Source organism: Pseudophryne corroboree, chromosome 9 (genome assembly GCF_028390025.1).
Source record: "Pseudophryne corroboree isolate aPseCor3 chromosome 9, aPseCor3.hap2, whole genome shotgun sequence".
In the NCBI taxonomy this organism is placed as follows: Eukaryota; Metazoa; Chordata; class Amphibia; order Anura; family Myobatrachidae; genus Pseudophryne; species Pseudophryne corroboree.
Window position 1 is genome coordinate 294,285,883 of NC_086452.1, and position 26,018 is coordinate 294,311,900.

At 47.0% G+C, this 26,018-nt stretch overlaps 1 protein-coding gene across 5 annotated transcripts in view; it reads left to right on the plus strand.

Annotated features, from left to right (window-relative positions):
* Positions 1 to 2,181: 2,181 nt before the first annotated feature.
* The window catches only part of L3MBTL2 (L3MBTL histone methyl-lysine binding protein 2), a 772,791-nt gene continuing 748,954 nt past the window's right edge, over positions 2,182 to 26,018 (plus strand). For 4 of the 5 annotated variants that reach the window (XM_063940374.1, XM_063940377.1, XM_063940380.1 and 1 more), the window contains exon 1: positions 2,182 to 2,284. The gene's annotated coding sequence lies outside the window, so the exon portion shown is untranslated. The remainder of the gene's footprint in view (positions 2,285 to 26,018) is intronic. The other variant, XM_063940375.1, reaches the window with a different exon arrangement.

The following is a 26,018-nucleotide window of genomic DNA, read 5'->3' on the forward strand; positions in this document are numbered from 1 at the left end:
CAGGTATGTATATCTGCGCTAAAAACGTGATCATCCCACGTAAATACAAAAGATATAGCCATCATCCCACTGGAAACGCATAGAAAACAGTCCCAGGTATGTGTATCTGCGCTAAAAACGTGATCATCCCACGTAAATAAAAAAGATATAGCCATCATCCCAACGGAAACGCATAGAAAACAGTCCCAGGTATGTATATCTGCGCTAAAAACTTGATCATCCCACGTAAATAAAAAAGATATAGCCATCATCCCAACGAAAACGCATAAAAAACAGTCCCAGGTATGTATATCTGCGCTAAAAACGTGATCATCCCACGTAAATAAAAAAGATATAGCCATCATCCCACTGGAAACGCATAGAAAACAGTCCCAGGTATATATATCTGCGCTAAAAACGTGATCATCCCACGTAAATACAAAAGATATAGCCATCATCCCACTGGAAACGCATAGAAAACTGTCCCAGGTATGTCTATCTGCGCTAAAAACGTGATCATCCCACGTAAATAAAAAAGATATAGCCATCATCCCACTGGAAACGCATAGAAAACAGTCCCAGGTATGTATATCTGCGCTAAAAACGTGATCATCCCACGTAAATAAAAAAGATATAGACATCATCCCACTGGAAACGCATATAAAACAGTCCCAGGTATGTATATCTGCGCTAAAAACGTGATCATCCCACGTAAATAAAAAAGATATAGCCATCATCCCACTGGAAACGCATAGAAAACAGTCCCAGGTATGTATATCTGCGCTAAAAACGTGATCATCCCACGTAAATACAAAAGATATAGCCATCATCCCACTGGAAACGCATAGAAAACAGTCCCAGGTATGTATATCTGCGCTAAAACGTTATCATCCCACGTAAATAAAAAAGATATAGCCATCATCCCACTGGAAACGCATAGAAAACAGTCCCAGGTATGTATATCTGCGCTAAAAACGTGATCATCCCACGTAAATAAAAAAGATATAGCCATCATCCCACTGGAAACGCATAGAAAACAGTCCCAGGTATGTGTATCTGCGCTAAAAACGTGATCATCCCACGTAAATAAAAAAGATATAGCCATCATCCCAACGGAAACGCATAGAAAACAGTCCCAGGTATGTATATCTGCGCTAAAAACTTGATCATCCCACGTAAATAAAAAAGATATAGCCATCATCCCAACGGAAACGCATAAAAAACAGTCCCAGGTATGTATATCTGCGCTAAAAACGTGATCATCCCACGTAAATAAAAAAGATATAGCCATCATCCCACTGGAAACGCATAGAAAACTGTCCCAGGTATGTCTATCTGCGCTAAAAATGTGATCATCCCACGTAAATAAAAAAGATATAGCCATCATCCCACTGGAAACGCATAGAAAACTGTCCCAGGTATGTATATCTGCGCTAAAAACGCGATCATCCCACGTAAATACAAAAGATATAGCCATCACCCCACTGGAAACGCATAGAAAACAGTCCCAGGTATGTATATCTGCGCTAAAAACGTGATCATCCCACGTAAATAAAAAAGATATAGCCATCATCCCACTGGAAACGCATAGAAAACAGTCCCAGGTATACGGAAATGTGATTATCACGCGGTCATCCAATGTAAATTTTAATCGATTTTTATGCAGTTTATAAAACAGAAATTAAGTGTACTTTAACACCTTATGCAATGGTATGTGTATGTGTACATATATTATACTATATAATAAATGTGGGATAATGTACTTTTTACTGCAAATTTATAAAGATATTATAAGTCATTTTTCGGGCCTGACTTACATAAAATTTGATGTTATATGATGTTTTTTTGTTTGTTAATCTTTAAATTAAGTAAAAAATTCTGACATCTAGTGTCTTGGAGGTGAACTGCATGTAATCATCCCGATCATCCCTTTCTGTGATCATCCTTTTAGTACATCCCCTGCTTTTTTTCTTACTTTACTTTTTGTGCCCTAAGTTTTCATTTTATTCAATCCAACCATTTAATTTCCCACTTCCTCCATGTTTCATACAGCTCACTTCTTGACCGTCTATTTACAAACTATTATTTTCCACTAGCAATGTACAATTCTTATTATCATTTGAATTCCACTTTGTCTTGTTACAGCTCCAAATCTCATGCCCTGTCAGCACTGCAATAGTCCCTTTTAACGCAGTCTACGACTCATAAAACCTCCAGCAAATGGCGCACAGACGTCGTCATCAGTAAATGCCGGGGAGCAAAAGTCCTTGACGCATGCGCGATCTCTCACGGTGAGGCTGTGGAGGTATATTAACTGATCCTCTTATTACACTTTGTATTCCTTTCTGTAACTATGTGCAGACGCCGATTTAGCCAGGAAGCCTTTGTACTGTAGAAATACGAGGAATAGAGATCGTGCGCTTTCTAATTTGGGAAGACGGCACAGCTACCTTTCCGTCTTAATTGATGATATGTGATACATGTAACGTTTTAATTGCCACAGCACTTTTTTTGTTACAAATTTGTAATTTTTTAAATAGGCTTTGCTGTATTATTGTATCATTTTCTGCATTTTCAAGAATATATGCAAATGTGTATAAAAATGTATTACTCAAAAAGAGTATGCTTTTCCCATGGGGTAATATATTTGCTTGTTGTGTTCAACGTATCTGTACGTTTGCAGTTTTTATGGGCTGGCGTGGTAATAGTATATGTTTTCAGGTTATTGCTTCTTTGTATGGAGTTTGTTGTCATTTTCAACTGTAAAGTTTATAATTTATTTATTACCAGTTATTTTTATAGGGCACACATATTTTGCAGTGCTTTACGGAGAATTTCTCATACGTCCTAGAGGATGCTGGGGTCCACTTCATGACCATAGGGTATAGATGGTTCCGCAGGAGCCATGGGCACTCTTAAGACTTTTCAATGGGTGTGAACTGGCTCCTCCCTCTATGCCCCTCCTCCAGACCTCAGTTTTAGAAATGTGCCCAGGCAGACTGGATGCTCTCTGAGAAGCTCTACTGAGTTTCTCTGAAAAGACTTATGTTAGGTTTTTTGTTTTCAGGGAGAACTGCTGGCAACAGTCCCCCTGCTTCGTGGGACTGAGGGGGCAGAAGTAGGAACCAAATTCCTGAAGAGTTTCATGGCTCTGCTTCTGGCTGACAGGACACCATTAGCTCCTGAAGGGTCCTGAACGCTACGAGGCTGAAGTTAGCTTCTTATTCGGCCAGCTTCTTATTCACTTCTTATTCAAGCTCCAGCTTCTTATTCAGATCATTCAGTTTTGCAAGGGTTAATGAGTCTTGGGCAACAAATTTGACACCTGAAATTCACAGAGTAGGGTCCCTTTCATATGACCCACCTGTATTTTGGCTTGCCCAACGCTGGTTTGGGCATGAAATATGCTGGCAAAGTGGGCACATACACTATAATTTACCATTTTGAATAAGTAGCTGTAGTTTTGCAAGGGTTAACAAGTCTCGGGCAACAATTCTGACACCTGAAATCAACTAAGTCGGGTCACTTGCATATGACCCACATAGATTTTGCCTTGCCCAACACTGGTTTGGGCATGAAATACGCTGGCAAAGTGGGCACCTTAACACTATAATTTTCTATTATGAATAAGTAGCTGTAGTTTTGCAAGGGTTAACGAGTCTCGGGCAACAATTTTGACACCTGAAATCAATAGTCGGGTCACTTCCATATGACCCACTTGGATTTTGCCTTGCCCAACACTGTTTTGGGCATGAAATACGCTGGCAAGGTGGGCACATACACAGTATTATAAATTAGTATTTTGAACAAGTAGCTGTAGTTTTGCAAGGGTTAACGAGCGACGGGCAAAAATTTTGACACCTAAAATCAACTGAGTCGGGTCACTTGCATATGACCCACATGGATTTTACCTTGCCCAACACTGGTTTGGGCATGAAATACGTTGCCCAAGTGGGCACCTTAACACTATCATTTTCCATTATGAATAAGTAGCTGTAGTTTGGCAAGGGTTAACGAGTCTCGGGCAACAATTTTGACACCTGAAATCAACTGAGTCAGGTCACTTGCATATGACCCCCATGGATTTTGCCTTGCCCAACCCTGGTTTGGGCATGAAATACGCTGCCCAATTGGGCACCTTAACACTATCATTTTCTATTATGAATTAGTAGCTGTAGTTTTGCAAGGGTTAACGAGTCTCGGGCAACAAATTTGACACCTGAAATCAACAGAGTGGGTATCTTTTTAATAAGAAAATTGCTACATTTATATGATAAATATGGTAAAATTCATAAAACAAGACACACAATATACACTGAATCGTTGTCTAGCTAACCAAAAAGAAAGCAACAAAGCTTGTATGGCTGCACACACTGCCAGTACAGCTTAACACAAATCATCTAGACCAGATATGTCCAAACTGCGTCCCTCCAGCTGTTGTGAAACTACACATCCCAGCATGTCCTGACACAGCTTTAGCATTCCCTGACAGCAAAACTGTGTCAGGGCATGCTGGGATATGTAGTTTCACAACAGCTGGAGGGCCGCAGTTTGGACATGCCTGATCTAGATAAAACTAACCTACTATACAAACAATAAACAGTATAACCACAAGCAATGAAAAAATGAATGAAACCTTTTAGCCACATGTAAACCGTTTCAACAAAAAAAAACAGAAAAAGAAAATCTACGGGGAGGGGAAGAACAGAAAGCCAGAAGATGAACAAGAAAAGGATTATCAAGTGGGTTTCAAGTGGCGCCAGAGCCTGGACCACCCGACAGCATCCAACCTCCTCCTGTCCATATCCATCATCTTCCTAATCTCGTGTAGAATATTTCCCACCACCACTTCAGAGGGGAGGACCTTTGCTCTGAGGGAAGCCTGACACCGTGCACTCCATGTGTGACACCTCATTGCTAAACTAACTAAAAGAATTGTGGTTAAATCATATCCTTTATACCCTTTGAACGTCCCATAAACCCACTCAGGGTAACTATGCCCCGAAAGGCACGGGATGAAACCACTTTACAAACCTTTATATTGAAGGGACACTCAAGGAGGAAGTGGTCCATTGTCTCCTCCTCCCCTAGACATTCCTCACGTGGGCAACCACGATCATCGGCACTTTGGCACTTGAGATTACCCCGCACATAAAGTCTCCCTTGGAAGGAAAGCCAGGCAATATCCCTGAACTTCAGTGGGATTCTCCGAGAATTAATCGGAGACAACACAACTGAGCAGACACTGCCCGGGCAGTCCCTTAACGACAGCAGAGCATAGAAGTGAGTCTATAAAATTCTTCTCTCCAACTCACTTCTAGGGAAGTTTTTGACTTCACCCACCTCCAGCCCCCAAAGCCTCGTCATCTTCAAGCACAGTATAACGTAGATCGGGAGGTAGCCATGCCGGACTCCAAGGATTTTTACTCGGACACCATACATCCATAACCCGAGGAAGGGAGACACCCAGGCCCTAAAACTTTCTACCCATCGAGGGGGAGTTTCTAGAAGCAAACTCCCTAGATTTAGCTTTAAAAAGTTGTAGCGAAAAACACTGCAGGGTTGACCATGCTCAGCCCCCTTTGTTCCCTCGATCTGTAGGTAATCCCCCCATTTATTCCATTCCCCCATAACACTGTGTAGGGAGGTGATTGGGGGAGGGGGAAAGGGTGCGCCCATGACCGCTACAAGGGGCGCACATCAGGCAGAGAGAGGACACTCCCTCTCTCCCTAGTCAGCACACAGCATGTAAAAATGATGTCCAGCACAGGACAATCCACCCACCAAGACGGTCACAGTTTCATCACAAATAATAAGTACTGTACCTTTGAAAATTTTGGTTGACCCCGGGCTACTCAGAATATTGAGTATGCAGTTGCATTGGACATTGGTGGTCATTCTGAGTTGTTCGCTCGCAAGCTGCTTTTAGCAGCTTTGCACACGCTAAGCCGCCGCCTACTGGGAGTGAATCTTAGCATAGTAGATTTGCGAACGAAAGATTAGCAGATTTGCGAATAGAAATTTCTTAGCAGTTTCTGAGTAGCTCGAGACTTACTCTGCCACTGCGATCAGTTCAGTCAGTTTCGTTCCTGGTTTGGCGTCACAAACACACCCAGCGTTCGCCCAGACACTCCCCCGTTTCTCCAGCCACTCCCGCGTTTTTCCCAGAAACTGTAGCGTTTTTTCACACACTCCCATAAAACGGCCAGTTTCCGCCCAGAAACACCCACTTCCTGTCAATCACACTACGTTCACCAGAACGAAGAAAAAACCTCGTAATGCCGTGAGTAAAATACCAAACTTCTTAGCAAATTTACTTGGCGCAGTCGCAGTGCGAAAATAGCGCATGCGCAATTAGCGGAAAATCGCTGCGATGCGAAGAAAATTACCGAGCGAACAACTCGGAATAAGGGCCATTATGTTTTAAGTCACATCAATAGCAGCTGACGTCAGATGCATGCGTTGAAAACCACCATGACACTCCTGCATTTTTTTAACCACCCCCTGAAAATGCACATAAACGCCCATTATCTGTCAATCAATATGTGATCGCATCCCGTCGGCTAACTACTGTAGCTTGAAACTCAGCAACCGCTGAAACATTACTTACCAAGTAACAATGCAGTACTTAACTAAAAACAAAGTTGTACTGAACCAAATAACCACTGCAGGAAAACGAAGCACTGGGCTGGCTCACAGCATCCTCTATGGACTACGAGAAAAGGATTCACCGGTAGCTAATTAAATCCTATTTTCTCTTACGCCCTAGAGCAGGGGTGGGGAACCTCCGGCCCGTGGGCCGTATAAGGCCCGCGAAGCCGTTTGCTCCGGCCCACCCCCTTCTCCCAGTGAGACACGCCGCCGCTCAGTCCGGCTGCATTGTGTCTCAGCTGTCAGTGTCAGGACAGGGAGGAGAGCGTGGCGGCGGTGTGTAGAACTTGAAACCAGCCGCCGGTTCGTGAGCCAATCAGGAGCCGCGGCTGCCGGTCCGCGAGCACTGATTGGCTCTCGAACCGGCGGCTGGTTTCAAGTCCTACACGCCGCCGCCCAACATAGCCGCGCTCTCCTCCGTGTCCCGCCGAAAGGAGCGGTAAGTAGCACGGAAGGGGGGGGGGGGCACTGTGGGGGGCATTTATATACCTGGCACTGTGGGGGGCATCTGTATACCTGGCACTGTGGGGGCATTTGTATACCTGGCACTGTGGGGGGCATCTGTATACCTGGCTCTGTGGGGGGCATTTGTATACCTGGCACTGTGGGGGGCATCTGTATACCTGGCACTGTGGGGGCATCTGTATAACTGGCACTGTGGGGGCATCTGTATACCTGGCACTGAGGGGCATTTGTATACCTGGCACTGAGGGGCATTTGTATACCTGGCACTGTGGGGGCATCTGTATACCTGTCACTGTGGGGGCATTTGTATACCTGGCACTGTGGGGGCATCTGTATACCTGGCACTGTGGGGACATCTGTATACCTGGCACTGTGGGGACATCTGTATACCTGGCACTGTGAGGGGCATTTGTATACCTGGCACTGTGAAGGGCATCTGTATACCTGGCACTGTGGGGGCATCTGTATACCTGGCACTGTGGGGACATCTGTATACCTGGCACTGTGGGGATATCTGTATACCTGGCACTGTGAGGGGCATTTGTATACCTGGCACTGTGAGGGGCATTTGTATACCTGGCACTGTGAGGGGCATTTGTATACCTGGCACTGTGAGGGGCATCTGTATACCTGGCACTGTGGGGGCATCTGTATACCTGGCACTGTGGGGGGGGGGGGCATCTGTATACCTGGCACTGTGGGGGCATCTGTATACCTGGCACTGTGGGGACATCTGTATACCTGGCACTGTGAGGGGCATTTGTACACCTGGCACTGTGAGGGGCATTTGTATACTTGGCACTGTGAGGGGCATTTGTATACTTGGCACTGTGGGGGCATCTGTATACCTGGCACTGTGAGGGGCATCTGTATACCTGGCACTGTGAGGGGCATCTGTATACCTGGCACTGTGAGGGGCATCTGTATACCTGGCACTGTGGGGACATCTGTATACCTGGCACTGTGAGGGGCATTTGTACACCTGGCACTGTGAGGGGCATTTGTATACTTGGCACTGTGGGGGCATTTGTATACCTAGCACTGTGGGGGCAATTGTGGATTTGGCACTGCACTATTGGGGGCATATGTGTATCACGTCCCATTTTAACTGGCCACACTCATTTTTTGGCGCGCGCGCCTCCGGCTTTTAAATATCCAAATGGCCATCGGTAGAAAAAAGGTTCCCCACCCCTGCCCTAGAGGATGCTGGGGTCCACATTAGTACCATGGGGATGTACCAAAGCTCCCAGAACGGGAGGAAGAGCGCGGAGGCTCCTGCAGAACTGATTGACCAAACTTCAGGTCCTCAGAGGCCAAAGTATCGAACTTGGAGAACTTAGCAAACGTGTTCCACCCCGACCAAGTAGCCGCTCGGCAAAGCTGTAAAGCCGAGACACCCCTGGCAGCTGCCCAGGAAGACCCCACCTTACGAGTAGAGTGGGCCTTAACCGATTTCGGACACAGCAATCCTGCCGTAGAATATGCATGCTGGATAGTGAACCTGATCCAGCGAGAAATCGTCTGCTTAGAAGGACACCAAATTTTCTTGGGATCATACAGGACAAACAGAGAGTCCGATTTTCTGTGACGAAAAGTCCTCTTCACATAGATCCTCAAAGCCCTCACAACATCCAAGGACTTTGATGTTATCGAGAAGTCAGTAGCCACTGGCACCACAATAGGTTGTGTCAGGTCCGGGTGTTTTTGTGAATCCGTTAACCCGGGACCAACCACAGGTGTAGGTGCTGGGGTATGAAGAAAGTAGGGAGGACGAAGAAAGTTCCGTTTCATATATTTATTAAAAATAACAATTCAGTAAAGAGTTAAATGACAAGTTGTTAATCATCATATTATACTGAAGTATTGCAGGAATGGCAGAAATAATATGCAGGATAAAGTTCAAAGATAAATAAAAGAAATGTTCATGGAAACGTATGCAAAACAAGCTGATGAATAAATGTTGAATTGTCCAAATCTAAATAAGCTTTGATGCAGAACTGTAGAATGTGTTTAACTGGATAATGCAGACATGAAGAAATAACTGTAAGGATTTGCAATGAAGTTTTGAGAGTTAACTGAGAGGCTGTGAAGAATTATCTTTGTTATGGCAACATAGAAAATAAAAGTACTGAATTGGGTTACTTGCAGATTCCGGAGATCACTGTGAAACTGTAGCAGATGACAAGGTGATGAATGGGTTAAATGCTGAGTAGAACAAACGAACAGCTGAGGGTAGTGGAATCCTCCAAACTTTGTATGGTAGGCAGACAAGGTAACCTCATGCAAGACTCTGGGAATCCAACTGCTTCCAGTAGGTGTGCAATTAACTGACAGCACAGCGGGGAGCTGGTGGATCTTTTAGCAGTGAAGGCTGCAGACGGACCTCTGGGAACGGAGGCGATATCTGGACCACGGGAATCACACAGGAATGCACGGAGAGAGCTCAGAGCTAGAGCACAGCGTTGATACAACAAAGCACTGGCTCAGAGTAACATAATCCCAGCCTACTTAAAGGCAGCACAAGCACGGGATTGGTTTACACCTGCCCACAGGTGTTTTCACAAGTGCTCTGTATTACCTATTTGGTCTCCAACATGGCCACCTCCTATACAGCAGACACACTGCAGTGCCTTAGGCCATTTGGTCCCCGCACTCACAGTTCCCAGATTCTGCATTACCTGTGCCACCGATCACGCCGCGTCCCCACACGGGCGCACAGCACCGCGAGCAACCGCACTGGCAACGGATGAACCCCAGAATCCGCAAAGGTAAGAGACCGGTTCGTGACAGGTTGGTTGATATGAAAAGCCGACCCAACCTTTGGAAGAAACTGCTGACACGTCCTGAGCTCAGCTCTATCTTCATTGTAGATTAAATAGGGGCTCTTAGGAAGCCCCCAATAGGAAGCCCCCAATTCCGACACACGTCGAGCATAAGCTAAGGCCAACAAAGTGACAGCCTTCCATGTGAGAAACTTAATTTCAGCCTCCTGTAAAGGCTCAAACCAATCCGACTGCAGGAACCGCAACACCATGTTAAAATCCCAGGGTGCCTTAGGCGCCACAAAGGGAGGTTGGATGTGCAGAACCCATTTCAAAAAGGTCTGGACCTCAGGGAGGGCAGCCAATTGTTTCTGAAAGAAAATGTTTGAGGCCGAAATTTAGACCTTTATGGATCCCAAACGCAGACCCATATCCACACCTGCTTGCAGGAAGAGGAGAAACCGCCCAAGTTGAAACTCCACCGTTGGAAATTTCTTGGATTCACACCAAGACACATATTTTTTAAAAATGCAATGGTAATGTTTAGACGTTACCTCTTTTTCCTAGCCTGTATCTGGGTAGGAATAAACTTGCTTGGAATACCCTTTCGGGCTAAGATCTAGCGTTCTGCCGACATGCCGTCAAATGTAGCCGCAGTAAGTCCTGATAGGCAAACGGCCCCTGTTGCAGAAGGTCCTTGTAAAGAGGAAGAGGCCACAGATCTTCCAGCAGTAGGTCCAGAAGATCCGCATACCAAGCTCGCCTTGGCCAGTCTGGACCAATGAGAATTGCCTGAACCCTTGTTCTCTTTATGAGTTTTAGAATTCTTGGAATGAGTGGAAGTGGAGGGAACACATACACTGACTTGAACACCCATGGAGTTACCAGGGCATCCACCGCCACTGCTTGTGGGTCTCCCGACCTGGAACAGTACCTCCGAAGTTTCTTGTTGAGACATGAGGCCATCATGACTATTTGAGGCATGCTACAATGACTGGTCACATCTGTGAACACCTCTGGATGGAGGCCCCATTCTCCTGGATGGAGATCGTGTCTGCTGAGGAAATCTGCTTCCCAGTTGTCCTCTCCTAGAAGGAAGATCGCTGACAGCGCCAACGCATGCCTTTCTGCCCAGAGGAGGATTCTTGTCACCTCTGACATTGCAGCCCTGCTTTTTGTTCCTCCCTGTCGGTTTATGTATGCCACCATCGTCGCATTGTCCGACTGTACATAAATGGGCGATCTTGTAGAAGATGAGCAGCTTGGAGAAGATACGGCTCTTAGTTTCAGAATGTTTATTGGAAGAATGTCTTCCTGATTTGACCATCTGCCTTGGAAGGTTTCTCCTTGGGTGAACGCTCCCCAACCTCTGAGACTTGCATCCATGGTCAGAAGGATCCAGTTCTGGATTCTGAACATGCGGCCCTCCAGAAGGTGAGGCATTTGCAACCACCAGAGGAGAAGAATCCTTGCCTTTGGTGAGAGACGTATCTTCTGGTGCATGTGCAGATGAGATCCCGATCATTTGTCTAGGAGATCCAACTAGAAGGGTCGAGCATGGAATCTCCCGCACTGTAGAGCCATGTAGGAGGCAACCATCTTCCCCAGAAGGCGAATGCACTGATGAACCGATACCCGGGCAGGTTTCAAGACATCCCGGAACATGGATTGAATCTCCAATGCTTTTTCCCTTGGAAAAAACACCCTCTGCACTTCCGTGTTGAGGACCATCCCCAGGAAAGACAATCTCCTTGTCAGCTCCAGATGTGATTTTGGAAGGTTCAGGATCCAACCGTGATTCCTGAGCAGTTGAGTCGTAAGAGCAATGGACTGCAATAACCTCTCCCTGGACACTGTCTTTACCAATAGATCGTCCAGGTATGGAATTATGTTCACTCCCTGCGGAGGAGAACCATCATCTCTGATATCACCTTGGTGAACACCCTCGGTGCCGTGGAGAGACCGAATGGCAGTGCCTGGAACTGAAAGTGAATGTCCAACAGTGTGAAACGGAGATAAGCCTGATGCGGCTGCCAAATTGGAATGTGGAGATACGCATCCTTGATCTCCAGGGATACTAGAAACTCCCCCTCCTCCAGGCCTGAGATCACCGCTCTCAGAGACTCCATTTTGAATTTGGACTCCCTCAGATAGGGGTTTAACGATTTAAAATTCAAAATTGGCCTAAACGAACCATCCGGTTTCGGTACCATGAAAAGGTTTGAATAGTAACCCTTGTTGTGCATATGAGGTGGAACTGGGACAATGACCTGTGACCCTTCCAATTTTTGGATGGCTTCCTGTAGGATAGCCCTGTCTGCCAGCAAAGCTGGTAAGCCTGATTTGAAGAATCGGGGAGGCGGGAGTTTTTGAAACTCCAGCCTGTACTCCTGGGACACAATGTCCTGTACCCAGGGATCCATTCCAGACGACACCCACACATGGCTGAATCGTCTTAGCCTCACCACCACCTGCCCCTCCTCCAGGCCGTGTGATCCACGTCATGCTGAGGATTTTGATGTACCAGAAGGAGGCTTCTGGTCCTGGGAGCCTGCAGTAGCAGGTTTTTGGGATTTTCCCGCCCCCCTCTAAAGAAGGTGTTATGCGGCTTGTTATTTCTTGATTTAGGAGTCCGAATGGACTTTGACGTAGCTGGCACATCTGAAGGAAGAAAAGGTGACTTACACGCAGTTGTCGTTGAAATCCACGCATCTAGCGCTTCCCCAAATAGAGCCTGACCGGTGTAGGGCAGGTTCTCCACGCCTCTCCTGGATTCCGTGTCGGCAGACCATTGGCGCAGCCAGAGTCTTCTACGAGCCGAGACCGACATGGAAGATATCCCAGCAGCCATCGAACCCAGGTCTTTCATGGATTCCATGGTAAATACCGCAGAATCCTGTATGTTACGTAAGAACAATTCAACGTCACTTTTATCTATTGTTCCAAGTCCTCAAGTAACGTGCCAGACCACTTTACTATAGCTTTAAAAATCCATGCACAGGCAATGGTAGGCCGTAGTATCGTCCCCGAAGCCATGTATATGGATTTGAGCGCAGTGTCAATTTTGTGATCAGCTGGTTCGTTCAATGTGGCAGATCCCGGGACAGGTAAAACCACATTCTTTGACAGTCTGGAAACCATGCATCAACTATGGGTGGGTTTTCCCATTTCTTTCTATCCTCAGGGAAGGGGAATGCCACCAGAACCTTTCTGATGATCTGTCATTTTTTTATCTGGGTTTTACCAGGATTTTTCAAATATAGCATTTAACTCTTTAGACGCAGGAAAGGTTAGCGAGGCTTTCTTATTATCTGTGAAGTAAGCCTCCTCAACCTGCTCTGGCTTTGTGTCAGCAATATTTAACACATCTCTAATGGCTTCAATCATCAACTGCACCCTCTTTGCAAGAGATGCCGCCCCCCTCAGCACGTCCCCATCACCGCCTACCATGTGTCACAACTGAGGGCCTGAGCTGACGGGAGGCAGCCTCAGTTGTAGGGGCTGAGATGTACCGGAACCTGGGAGGTTGTATCAGACCCCTGGACATGTAAGTAACATGAATAATAACTGCCCGAAGGCGTGACCACGACAACTTGGATAAAAGTCAATGATGTTTATTATGACAACTCCGCAACACAGCAGCAGTAAAAGAAAACGTAAAAAGTCAGCAAAGAATAAATACAGTTCCTGGGTACTACAGGATGGCAGGAGCCACAGGGCACTGGTAGTGTGAGATAGTTCTTATGATCTTCTAGATGGAAAGTCCTTACCAGGCCCGACTGTAGCAATGGAGATAACCCAGGATTGTGCCAGCTGGTGTTCCAGGAAAAGCTGGGTTGCTGAAGATAAAACAGCTGCTGTGGATACTGGCTGGAACCAGACTGTTGTTAGCACGGAGTGGATACTGGCTGGAACCAGTTAAATAATAAATGAACTTGGGAGCGATGAAATATGAACTGAAATGTAGAACTTGAGAGCGGAGAAATAATAATACCGGTGGAGAGTGGTAAAGTGTAGAAAGGACACCGGCCCTTTAAGGGAAGCTGTACTCTGCTGGAAGCTGAGCTGGAAGCAGGTAAAGTTGTAGCTGGAAACAGATGAATCCACAATGGATTGGAGAGTCAGGCTACACCGCAGGTGGAATGCTGGTGCGGGTCTCTATGGTGGAAGTCTTGAGACAGGAGCTGGAACCTGGAAGACAATCACAGGAGAGAGACAAACAGGAACTAGGTTTGACAACCAAAGCACTGACGCCTTCCTTGCTCAGGCACAGTGTATTTATACCTGCAGCAAGGAAGGGATTGGCTAGGCAATTATGCAGATTAACAATACTGACAACAGATTGGAGGAAATGATCAGCTGACAGAATCCAAGATGGCTGCGCCCATGCAGACACTTGGAGGGAAGTTTGGTTTGTAATCCATGTGGTAATGAAAACAGTAATGGCGGCGCCGGCCACTGGAGACAGGAGACGCCAGGCTGACAAGTGCACATCCAACCACGCGGACACAGCGGAGGCCGCGGCTGACGTAATCGCCACTCAGACACTCTGCATGCAGAAGTTCAGGGACGGCGGCGGAGGCCGCGGGAGACGCCATGCCAGGTGTAATATGGCGTTTACTGTGACAGCGTCCCAGAGTGACAGGAGAGGATACAGGAATGTACACATCAGGATAACAGATGGGATCCGGTCCTGGAGCGCTGAGCCAGCCTTAGGAGGCATCTGATGGGTAAGAAATGGCGTCCAGATACCCGGATCGTGACACCATGTCAGAGTCGGTATCCGTGTCGTCTTACATAATCTGAGCAAGAGCACGCTTTTGAGAGTGAGTGCCAGGGGGCCTTGAAGGTGCCAACCTGGACCAAACAGCCATAGAATTCTGTAAAACCTGAGTTGCAGTTTCATTATTTGCTACCCTAGCAGAAATCTGAGAGATCATACTCTTAATAGAGGTTAACCACTCAGTTTCTCTTATTGGAATCTGTGTTAAACCAAAGCAATCCTTATTACATGGAATGGGATCATCCTGAGAGGACATATCCTCTGCAGCATATGACACAGAGTCCCTAGACATGGCTTTTTCTGACACAGCAAACACCCCCACACACACAGGGAAATGGCAGACAGAGTTTCCCCACTGAGAATGCCAAGAGAGACACAGAGTTCGGAGCTAACCCACACACAGCGCTTTTTAAGATAAAGGATACCCCTTACCAGCGCAAACTGTGTACCTTAATAGGTTACAAAGTCTATTACACAGCCTCCCCCCCTTCTACAACCCCCTGGTACCGTACAGATAGCTGGAGTTGATGTGGAGGGACAGCTCTCCCCTGTCAGCGTCCCTACATGCAAGAAAGATGGCGCTGAACGCTACTGGGTCCGCTCTGAGGAGAAGCTCCGCCCCCTTTCATGGCGCTGCTTCCCGCTCTGATTTGAATTTTATACTGACCTGAGGTATGTGCTGGCGGTGATCCTGGGACCCTGACAGACTTTCTAAATAGTGTAGGGTGTAGCCACTGGCTCAGGTCGCCCCTCTCAGCGCTGCACCAAGTACCGCTAAGCACTGGAGTGCAGTTAGTACTGCGCTCCCTACCCTGATGCCGCCATCTTCATACCTGGTCACCGCTTGTCAGGGGGGCCGGTAACTAACTCGCAACTGAAGTCTTCTGGCTCTGCAAGGGGGTTGGCGCCATGCTGCTGGGGTGAGCGATCCCCTGTGGCGGTGAACGTTCGATCCCCCCAGGAGCTCAGTGTCCTGTCAGCGGAGATAGTGGCTCAGACCCCGCAGAGCGGACACTACTCCCCCCACCTTAGTCCCACGTAGTAGGGATGCTGTTGCCAGCAGCCTCCTTGTGCCTAAACTCTATTGAAAAAATAAAACTAAAGAAACTCATATGGAGCTCCCCTAGCTGTGACCGGCTCCTCCGGGCACATTTTCTAAACTGAGTCTGGTAGGAGGGGCATAGAGGGAGGAGCCAGCCCACACTCTCAAACTCTTAAAGTGCCAATGGCTCCTGGTGGACCCGTCTATACCCCATGGTAGTAATGTGGACCCCAGCATCCTCTAGGATGTTAAAAAGAGAAAAAAACAAAATACTGCTACAAGCGCCTCCAAAAATAAAAACTATAGGTGAATTAATAAAGAATCTCCTGAGAAACTGCGCCGCCGTACACAATATGTGGACGTGGTAAGGAGAAGAATTTAAAGCAAAAAACGGCTGCGCTGTATATCAGGAGAAGATAAAGAGATGAGAGCCGGCATGAACAATGTAAATTTATTAACCATATAAAAAATTAAAAGACAACTAATTGTGAATAAACATCCATATATTATATAGACACACCTTATTGGTCTCTATAAAGAGGTCTCTCTTTCAACATAGAGGGACAGTAGCTGGAATAAGTTCCTTTGGTGAATGTCCACAGTCACTGAATGCTGATAATATGGATAATGGCTGGTAATGGTAAATGATTGCAGCCGTCCCGGAATTTCAAATGATCAGTCTCACCACGCTCAGTATATAGATTGATGTTTACCTCTCTTTGTGGGCTGGTATTGGACCGAGCGTCCAAATTCCAAAGTCTCCTTTGGGGCACTAATTACAGGACATGGAATACCCCTGTGATTTTCCGATCATCTATATCTTTTTTACCCCTTTTTGATTCTTCTTACTTTTAGTGTTGATGTACTCTTTCCTTGTATTTACTCAGTATGTTTTTACAGGATATACTTCATCTGATGTTTTATAATTCAATTTGTTTCATGATTAATCATTTCTGCTATGGTCAGTTATTTTCATTTTTATTTTTATTTTTACTGATGAGAGCCGTTGCCTTTATTAGTTTCATTGTATTGCTTTTAATTACATATTGATTGTACACACCTGTTTAGTGGTTTTAAATACCGGCCACTTTAGAGGTAGGAACATACCTTTGACAAAGTCACGTGAAGCGTGACGAAACGCGTTAGGATCCTGCCTCCAACACACCTGCTCAGGTCTCCATACATGACCACATGCACTGATCCGCTTTGATCCTTATCCGACTTGCTCACTGCTGCTGACAACGGCTGTGCCTCACGCCGTTCCCGGCCAGACATCTCTACCGGCGGCTCCTTTATTCCACCTTCCTCCCGCTGCTTAGCGCCTGTGGGCATTGCAGGACTTTGGCCGAGGACGCTCGGTCCAATACCAGCCCACAAAGAGAGGTAAACATCAATCTATATACTGAGCGTGGTGAGACTGATCATTTGAAATTCCGGGACGGCTGCAATCATTTACCATTACCAGCCATTATCCATATTATCAGCATTCAGTGACTGTGGACATTCACCAAAGGAACTTATTCCAGCTACTGTCCCTCTATGTTGAAAGAGAGACCTCTTTTTAGAGACCAATAAGGTGTGTCTATATAATATATGGATGTTTATTCACAATTAGTTGTCCTTTAATTTTTTATATGGTTAATAAATGTACATTGTTCATGCCGACTCTCATCTCTTTATCTTCTCCTGATATACAGCGCAGCCGTTTTTTGCTTTAAATCCTCTAGGATGTAAAAGAAATTGCGATCACCTCGCAATTTCTGCTTCATCGTAAAAACTATTGATGCCTCTTGCCGCCACAGCTTAGATGCGCCCGCAGGAGAACCGGTGCCATCTTACCCATTGCGGCGGCTGCATGTGACATAACACAGCTGCCGCAATCATGCCTATGACACCACCCCTATTTTCGGCGCCCTGCCTGCCATTTGCGCTGCCCGACTGCGAAGTGACCCGACTCTATTGATTTCAGGTGTCAAAATTGTTGCCGAGACTCGTTAACCCTTGTAAAACTACAGCTACTTATTCATAATAGAAAATGATAGTGTTAAGGTGTCCACTTGGGCAGCGTATTTCATGCCCAAACCAGTGTTGGGCAAGGCAAAATCCATGGGGGTCATATGCAAGTGACCCGACTCAGTTGATTTCAGGTTTCAAAATTGTTGCCCGAGACTCGTTAACCCTTGCCAAACTACAGCTACTTATTCATAATGTAAAATGATAGTGTTAAGGTGCCCACTTGGGCAGCGTATTTCATACCCAAACCAGTGTTGGGAAAGGCAAAATCCATGTGGATCATATGCAAGTGACCCGACTCAGTTGATTTCAGGTGTCAAAATTGTTGCCCGAGACTCGTTAACCCTTGCAAAACTACAGATACTTATTCGTAATAGAAAATGATAGTGTTAAGGTGCCCACCTTGCCAGCGTATTTCATGCCCAAAACAGTGTTGGGCAAGGCAAAATCCATGTGGTTCATATGCAAGTGACCCGACTCAGTTGATTTCAGGTGTCAAAACTGTTGCCCGAGACTCGTTAACCCTTGCAAAACTACAGCTACTTATTCAAAATGGTAAATTATAGTGTATGTGCCCACTTTGCCAGCGTATTTCATGCCCAAACCAGCGTTGGGCAAGCCAAAATACAGGTGGGTCATATGAAAGGGACCCTACTCTGTGAATTTCAGGTGTCAAATTTGTTGCCCAAGACTCATTAACCCTTGCAAAACTGAATGATCTGAATAAGAAGCTGAAGCTCGAATAAGAAGTGAATAAGAAGCTGGCCGAATAAGAAGCTAACTTCAGCCTCATCTGAACGCTAGCCTTGTCTAGATGCAGACTCCCACAGCACGCCGTCACCCGCCTCACAGAGCCAGAAGACAGGTGAGTAGAAGAAGACAGATCTTATCAAGAAAAGTGACGGCTGAGGTACAGCGCGGCTGGCGGGAGCGCAGCGCGCCATTGCTGCCCACACACACAGGCACTGCAGGGTGGGGGGGGCGCCCTGGGCAAAAAAAAAAACCTCTATAAACTGGCAAAAAGGGGGCATAAGATGCCCAGGCACAGCCCTACCCTCGCCAGTATAAATATTATGAAAAGTTTCTGAGGTAAAAAGGGCGGAGCTTCTTCCTCAGGCAGCCAGCACACTGCTCAGTGCCATTTTCTCTCTCCTCAGGCTGCAGAGACATCGCTGGTCCTCCTTCAATTCTGACTACAAGTATCAGGGTGCAAAACAGGGGGGGGCCACAAGCGAATTTGGTGCTTTACAAGTGTGTTTTACCGTGTAAAAAGCGCTGCATGTCAGTGGGCATTCTGTGTTCACAGGCATTATATACTGGCACTGGAGTTGTGAACTGGCTGCTCCTAAACTGTCCCTCTGACAGATTTTACTGTGGGTCTGTCCCCTATAAGTCCCAGTATGTCTGTGTGTTTGTTGTACACGTGTGTAAGACATGTCAGAGGCAGGGAGTTCCTCCCCGGAGGAAACCATTTTAGGGCCACAGAAGTGTAATGTGGTGGCGCTGCCGGCACAGCAAGAGCCTGCATGGGTGAAAGAAATATGTGATTAGTATGCATCATATCAATAGGAGATTAGATAAGTCTGAATCTCATGCTGAGTGCTGGAGAAAATCTGTGGAGGATGTGATTTTTCAGGGCTCTGTTCTTCCATCCGCAGGCGACCCCTCTGGGTCACATAAGAGACCATTTGCGAATATTGTGAATACTGATACCGACACGGACACTGATTCTTGTGTCGACGATAGTGACTCCAGAGAAATAGATCATAAATTGGCAAAAAATATACAATATATGATTGTTTCTATAAGGGAAATTCTGGAAGTCACGGAAGCCACTCCTGTACCCCAGGAGGCGGCTTATTTCTATAAAGAAAAGAAATCTAAGGTCACTTTCCCTCCTTCCCACAAGCTTAATACACTCTTTGAAGGGATGTGGGTGAATCCCGAAAAGAAATTTTGTGTTCCCAAGAGAATTCAGATAGCTTATCCTTTCCTGGTGGAGGACAGGAAAAAATGGGAGTCACCCCCTGTGTTAGACAGTGCACTGTCCAGGTTGACAAAGAAGGTAATTCTCCCTGCACCTGGCACGGCTTCACTAAAAGAGCCAGCAGACCGAAAGATGGAAACTACATTGAAATCCATTTATGTTGCCAATGGTACGCTGCTCAGGCCCACAATTGCTTGCGCGTGGGTGAGTCGCGCTATTGAAAAATGGTCAGAAATTGACACGATTGATAAAGATGAGATACTCCTTAAGTTAGGGAATATCAAAGACGCTGCCGCATACATGCTAAAAGCGATGAAAGATATTGGACTCTTGAGTTCACAAGCCGCTACCATGGCAGTATCGGCTCGGCGGGCGTTGTGGATTCGCCAGTGGAACGCGGATGCAGATTCCAAAAGAAATATGGAGGCTCTTCCATATAAAGGTGAGGCCTTATTTGGCGATGGACTGAATGCGTTAGTCTTGGCAGCTACCGCTGGTAAGTCGACATTTTTGCCCTCTGCGCCTGCACCGGCAAAAAAGACATATCACCCGCACATGCAGTCCTTTCGGACCAATAAATACAAAAAAACGAGAGGTTCCCCCTTCTTTGCGGGTAGGGGAAGGGGAAAGGGAAAGAAGTCCACAGCAGCTTCAGGTTCCCAGGAGCAGAAGTCTACCCCTACTTCTGCCAAATCTTCAGCATGACGCTGGGGTTCCTTTGCTGGAGGCCGCTCGGGTGGGGGCACGTCTCAAACTGTTCAGCCAAGGATGGATTCTGTCTGTCCTGGATCCCTGAGTGTTGCAAATAGTGTCCCAGGGATACAAGCTGGAGTTTCAAGACGTTCCTCCATGCCGATTTTTCAAATCGACCTTGCCAGCTTCTCTTCCAGAAAGGGAAGCAGTAACAGCGGCAATCCAAAAATTATGTCAGGATCAGGTCATAGTCCTGGTACCTTTGTCACATCAAGGGGAGGGGTTTGTTAGGGCCTTTTTGTAGTTCCGAAGCCGGACGGCTCGGTCAGACCGATCCTAAACCTGAAAAATCTGAATCTCTACTTGAAACGATTCAGGTTCAAAATGGAATAACTGAGGGCAGTGATTATCAGTCTGGAGGAGGGGGACTACATGGTGTCTGTAGACATAAAAAATGTTTACCTGCATGTTCCCATTTATCCTCCTCACCAGGCTTATCTGAGATTCTCGGTTCAGGATTGCCATTACCAATTCCAGACGTTGCCTTTCGGTCTCTCCCCGGTGCCGAGGGTACTCACCAAGGTGATGGAGGAGATGATGGTTCTCCTGCGTCAAAAAGGAGTCAATACAATTCCTTATCTAGACGATCTCCTGATAAAGGCGAGATCCAGGGAGCAGTTGTTACAAAACATCACCCTCTCCCTGTCAATGCTCCAACAACACGGTTGGATCATAAATTATCCAAAGTCACAGTTGGAACCGACGACAAGATTGTCTTTTCTCTGGATGATTCTGGACACAGAAGTTCAGAGAGTATTTTTTCCGGTGGAAAAGGCTCTGGAAATCCAGAAAATGGTAAAACAGATATTGAAACCATCGAGTGTGTCGATCCATAAGTGCATTCGTTTGTTGGGGAAGATGAGGCGGCCTACGAGGCCATACAGTTTGGCAGTTTCCATGCCAGGGTATTCCAGTGGGACCTGTTGGACAAGTGGTCGGGATCCCACCTACACATGCACCGGAAGATAATCCTGTCGTCAAAAGCCAGGATGTGGTGCTACACAGTTCTCACCTACTAGAGGGACGCAGGTTCGGGAATCAGGACTGGGTTCTGGTAACCACGGATGCAAGTCTCCGAGGCTGGGGAGCTGTCACTCAGGGGGAAAGCTTCCAAGGAAAATGGTCAAGTCAGGAAGCCTGCCTTCACCGAAACGTGCTGGAATTGAGAGCCATTTACAACAGCCTTCAACAAGCGGTACATCTTCTTCAAGATCATTCCGTGCAGATCCAGTCAGACAATGTAACAGCAGTAGCGTACATAACAGCGCAGGGCGGAACGAAAAGCAGAGCGGCAATGGCAGAGGTGACGAAGATCCTCTGGGCAGAAAGACATGTAAAGTCTCTGTCGGCAATTTTCATTCCGGGAGTAGACAACTGGGAAGCAGACTTCCTCAGCAGACGCGATCTCCATCCAGGAGAGTGGGGCCTCCACCAAGAAGTCCTCGCAGAGGTGACAAGTCTTTGGGGAGTTCCTCAAGTAGACATGATGGCATCTTGTCTCAACAAGAAGCTTCAGAAATATTGTTCCAGGTAGAGAGACCCTCAAGCAATAGCAGTGGATGCGCTAGTGGCCCAGTGGGTGTTCCGGTCAGTGTATGTCTTCCCTCCACTTCAGCTGATCCCAAAGGTGCTCAGGATCATAAGGAGAACAAGAGTTCGAGCAATCTTCATTGCCCCAGACTGGCCAAGGAGGGCTTGGTTCCCAGATCTTCAGGAGTTGCTCATAGAAGATCCTCGGCCTCTTCCTCTTTGCGAGGACCTGCTGCAGCAGGGGCCGTGCATGTATCAAGACTTACCGTGGCTACGTTTGACGGCATGGCTGTTGAGCGCCGGATCCTAGCCCGTAATGGTATTCCCAAGGAAGTCATCCCCACCCTTATTCAGGCCAGGAAAGGAGTAACGTCGAAACATTACCACCGTATTTGGAGAAAAAATGTGTCTTGGTGTGAATCCAAGAAGGCTCCTACGGAAGAGTTTCAGTTGGGATGTTTACTCCATTTTTACAGGCTGGTGTGGAGGTGGGCCTTCGATTGGGGTCAATCAAGGTCCAGATTTCGGCATTGTCTGTGTTCTTCCAAAAACAATTGGCTTCTCTTCCAGAGGTTCAGACCTTCGTGAAAGGGGTTCTGCACATCCAGCCTCCATTTGTGCCTCCAGTGGCACCATGGGACCTTAACGTGGTGTTGCAGTTTCTTAAATCGGATTGGTTTTAGCCTCTACAAGAGATAGAGTTGAAGTATCTCACTTGGAAAGTGGTGATGCTTTTAGCATTGACATCCGCCTGAGTTGGGGGCCTTGTCTCTCAAGAGCCCTTACCTGATCTTCCATGAAGATAGGGCAGAGTTGAGAACTCGTCAACATTTTCTTCCAAAGGTGGTTTCATCTTTCCACATAAACCAACCTATTGTGGTGCCAGTAGTTACTGACACGTTCACTGAGTCAAAGTCTCTAGATGTGGTTAGAGCTTTGAAGATTTATGTCGCTAGAACAGCTCGAATACGGAAAACAGGGTCTTTGTTTGTCCTGTATGCTCCCAACAAGATTGGGTGTCCTGCTTCCGGGCAGACTGTTGCGCGTTGGATCAGAGGTACGATTCAGCACGCTCATACTACGGCTGGATTGCCGTTACCGACGTCGGTGAAGGCCCATTCCACTAGGAAGGTGGGCTCATCCTGGGCGGCTGCCCGGGGGGTCTCGGCATTGCAACTTTGCCGAGCAGCTACTTGGTCGGGGTCAAACACATTTGCAAAATTCTACAAGTTTGACACCTTGCCCGATGAAGACCTCAAGTTCGGTCAATCGGTGCTGCAGGGTCATCCGCACTCTCCCGCCCATACTGGAGCTTTGGTATAAACCCCATGGTCATGAAGTGGACCCCAGCATCCTCTAGGATGTATGAGAAAACAGGATTTTGATACCTACGGGTAAATCCTTTTCTCCTAGTCCGTAGAGGATGCTGGGCGCCCGTCCCAGTGCGTACTTTGCCTGCAGTTTTGTTTATTAGAGTTACACATGTTGTGTTTTATTAGTTTCAGCATGTTTGCTGTAATTGGTTCATGCCTGTTGGCGTGTGTTATGTTGAATGCCATGTTGTGCGGCATGGTTGAGGTGTGAGCTGGTATGTATCTCACCATTAGTATTAAAGTAAATCCTTTCCTCGAAATGTCAGTCTCCCTGGGCACAGTTCCTATAACTGAGGTCTGGAGGAGGGGCATAGAGGGAGGAGCCAGTTCACACCCATTGAAAAGTCTTAAGAGTGCCCATGGCTCCTGCGGAACCGTCTATACCCCATGGTCATGAAGTGGACCCCAGCATCCTCTACGGACTAGGAGAAAAGGATTTACCGGTAGGTATCAAAATCCTGTTATTTCTGTCCCTGCCCTGGAGCTTACAATCTGTATTCCCTACCATGTGTACATGCACACAGGTTCACATAAGGGTTCATTTTGTTGCGAGTCAATTACCCGAACAGTATATTTTTGGATTGTGGGAGGTACCCAGAGGAAACCCATGCAAGCATGGGGAGGATATACAAACTCCACACACAGTTAGGGCCATGGTGGGTATGTATACACTCACCATACTGTGCAAAAGTTTTAGGCAGGTGTTTAATGCTGCAAAATCAGTATGCTTTCAAAAATAGAAGTGTTAATAGTTTTTCTCTATCGTCCTAGTGGATGCTGGGGTTCCTGAAAGGACCATGGGGAATAGCGGCTCCGCAGGAGACAGGGCACAAAAAGTAAAGCTTTTCCAGATCAGGTGGTGTGCACTGGCTCCTCCCCCTATGACCCTCCTCCAGACTCCAGTTAGATTTTTGTGCCCGGCCGAGAAGGGTGCAATCTAGGTGGCTCTCCTAAAGAGCTGCTTAGAAAAAGTTTAGCTAGGTTTTTTATTTTACAGTGATTCCTGCTGGCAACAGGATCACTGCAGCGAGGGACTGAGGGGAGAAGGAGTCAACTCACCTGCGTGCAGGATGGATTGGCTTCTTGGCTACTGGACATCAAGCTCCAGAGGGACGATCACAGGTACAGCCTGGATGGTCACCGGAGCCGCGCCGCCGGCCCCCTTGCAGATGCTGAAGTCAGAAGAGGTCCAGAATCGGCGGCTGAAGACTCCTGCAGTCTTCTAAAGGTAGCGCACAGCACTGCAGCTGTGCGCCATTTTCCTCTCAGCACACTTCACACGCGGTCACTGAGGGTGCAGGGCGCTGGGGGGGGGCGCCCTGGGAGGCAAATGTAACTTATATAAAGGCTAAAAATACCTCACATATAGCCCCTAGAGGCTATATGGAGATATTTAACCCCTGCCTGATTTCTCTAAATAGCGGGAGACGAGCCCGCCAGAAAAGGGGCGGGGCCTATCTCCTCAGCACACGGCGCCATTTCCTCTCACAGCTCCGCTGGTCAGGACGGCTCCCAAGTCTCTCCCCTGCACTGCACTACAGAAACAGGGTAAAACAGAGAGGGGGGGGCAAATTTATGGCGATATTTTGATATAACAAAGCAGCTATAAGGGAGCACTTATTATAAGGCTATCCCTGATATATATATAGCGCTTTTGGTGTGTGCTGGCAAACTCTCCCTCTGTCTCCCCAAAGGGCTAGTGGGTCCTGTCTTCGTTAGGAGCATTCCCTGTGTGTCTGCTGTGTGTCGGTACGTGTGTGTCGACATGTATGAGGACGATATTGGTGTGGAGGCGGAGCAATTGCCAAATATGAGGATGTCACCCCCTAGGGAGTCGACACCAGAATGGATGCCTTTATTTATGGAACTACGGGATAGTGTCAACACGCTAAAGCAGTCGTTTGACGACATGAGGCGGCCGGACAATCAATTAGTGCCTGTCCCTGCGACTCAAACACCGTCAGGGGCTGTGAAACGCCCTTTGCCTCAGTCGGTCGACACAGACCCAGACACAGGCACTGACTCCAGTGGTGACGGTGACGAATCAACCGTATTTTCCAGTAGGGCCACACGTTATATGATTTTGGCAATGAAGGAGGCGTTACATTTAGCTGATACTACAGGTACCACTAAACAGGGTATTATGTGGGGTGTGAAAAAACTACCTATAGTTTTTCCTGAATCAGAAGAATTAAATGACGTGTGTAATGAAGCGTGGGTTGCCCCTGATAAAAAGCTGATAATTTCAAAGAAATTATTGGCATTATACCCTTTCCCGCCAGAGGTTAGGGAGCGCTGGGAAACACCTCCTAGGGTGGACAAGGCGCTAACACGCTTATCTAAACAAGTGGCGTTACCCTCTCCTGAGACGGCCGCACTTAAAGATCCATCAGATAGGAGGATGGAAAATATCCAAAAAAGTATATACACACATGCAGGTGTTATACTACGACCAGCTGTAGCGACTGCCTGGATGTGCAGTGCTGGGGTAGTTTGGTCAGAGTCCCTGATTGAAAATATTGATACCCTGGACAGGGACAATATTTTACTGTCGTTAGAACAAATAAAGGATGCATTTCTTTATATGCGTGATGCACAGAGGGATATCTGCACACTGGCATCACGGGTAAGTGCTATGTCCATTTCGGCCAGAAGAGCTTTATGGACGCGACAGTGGACA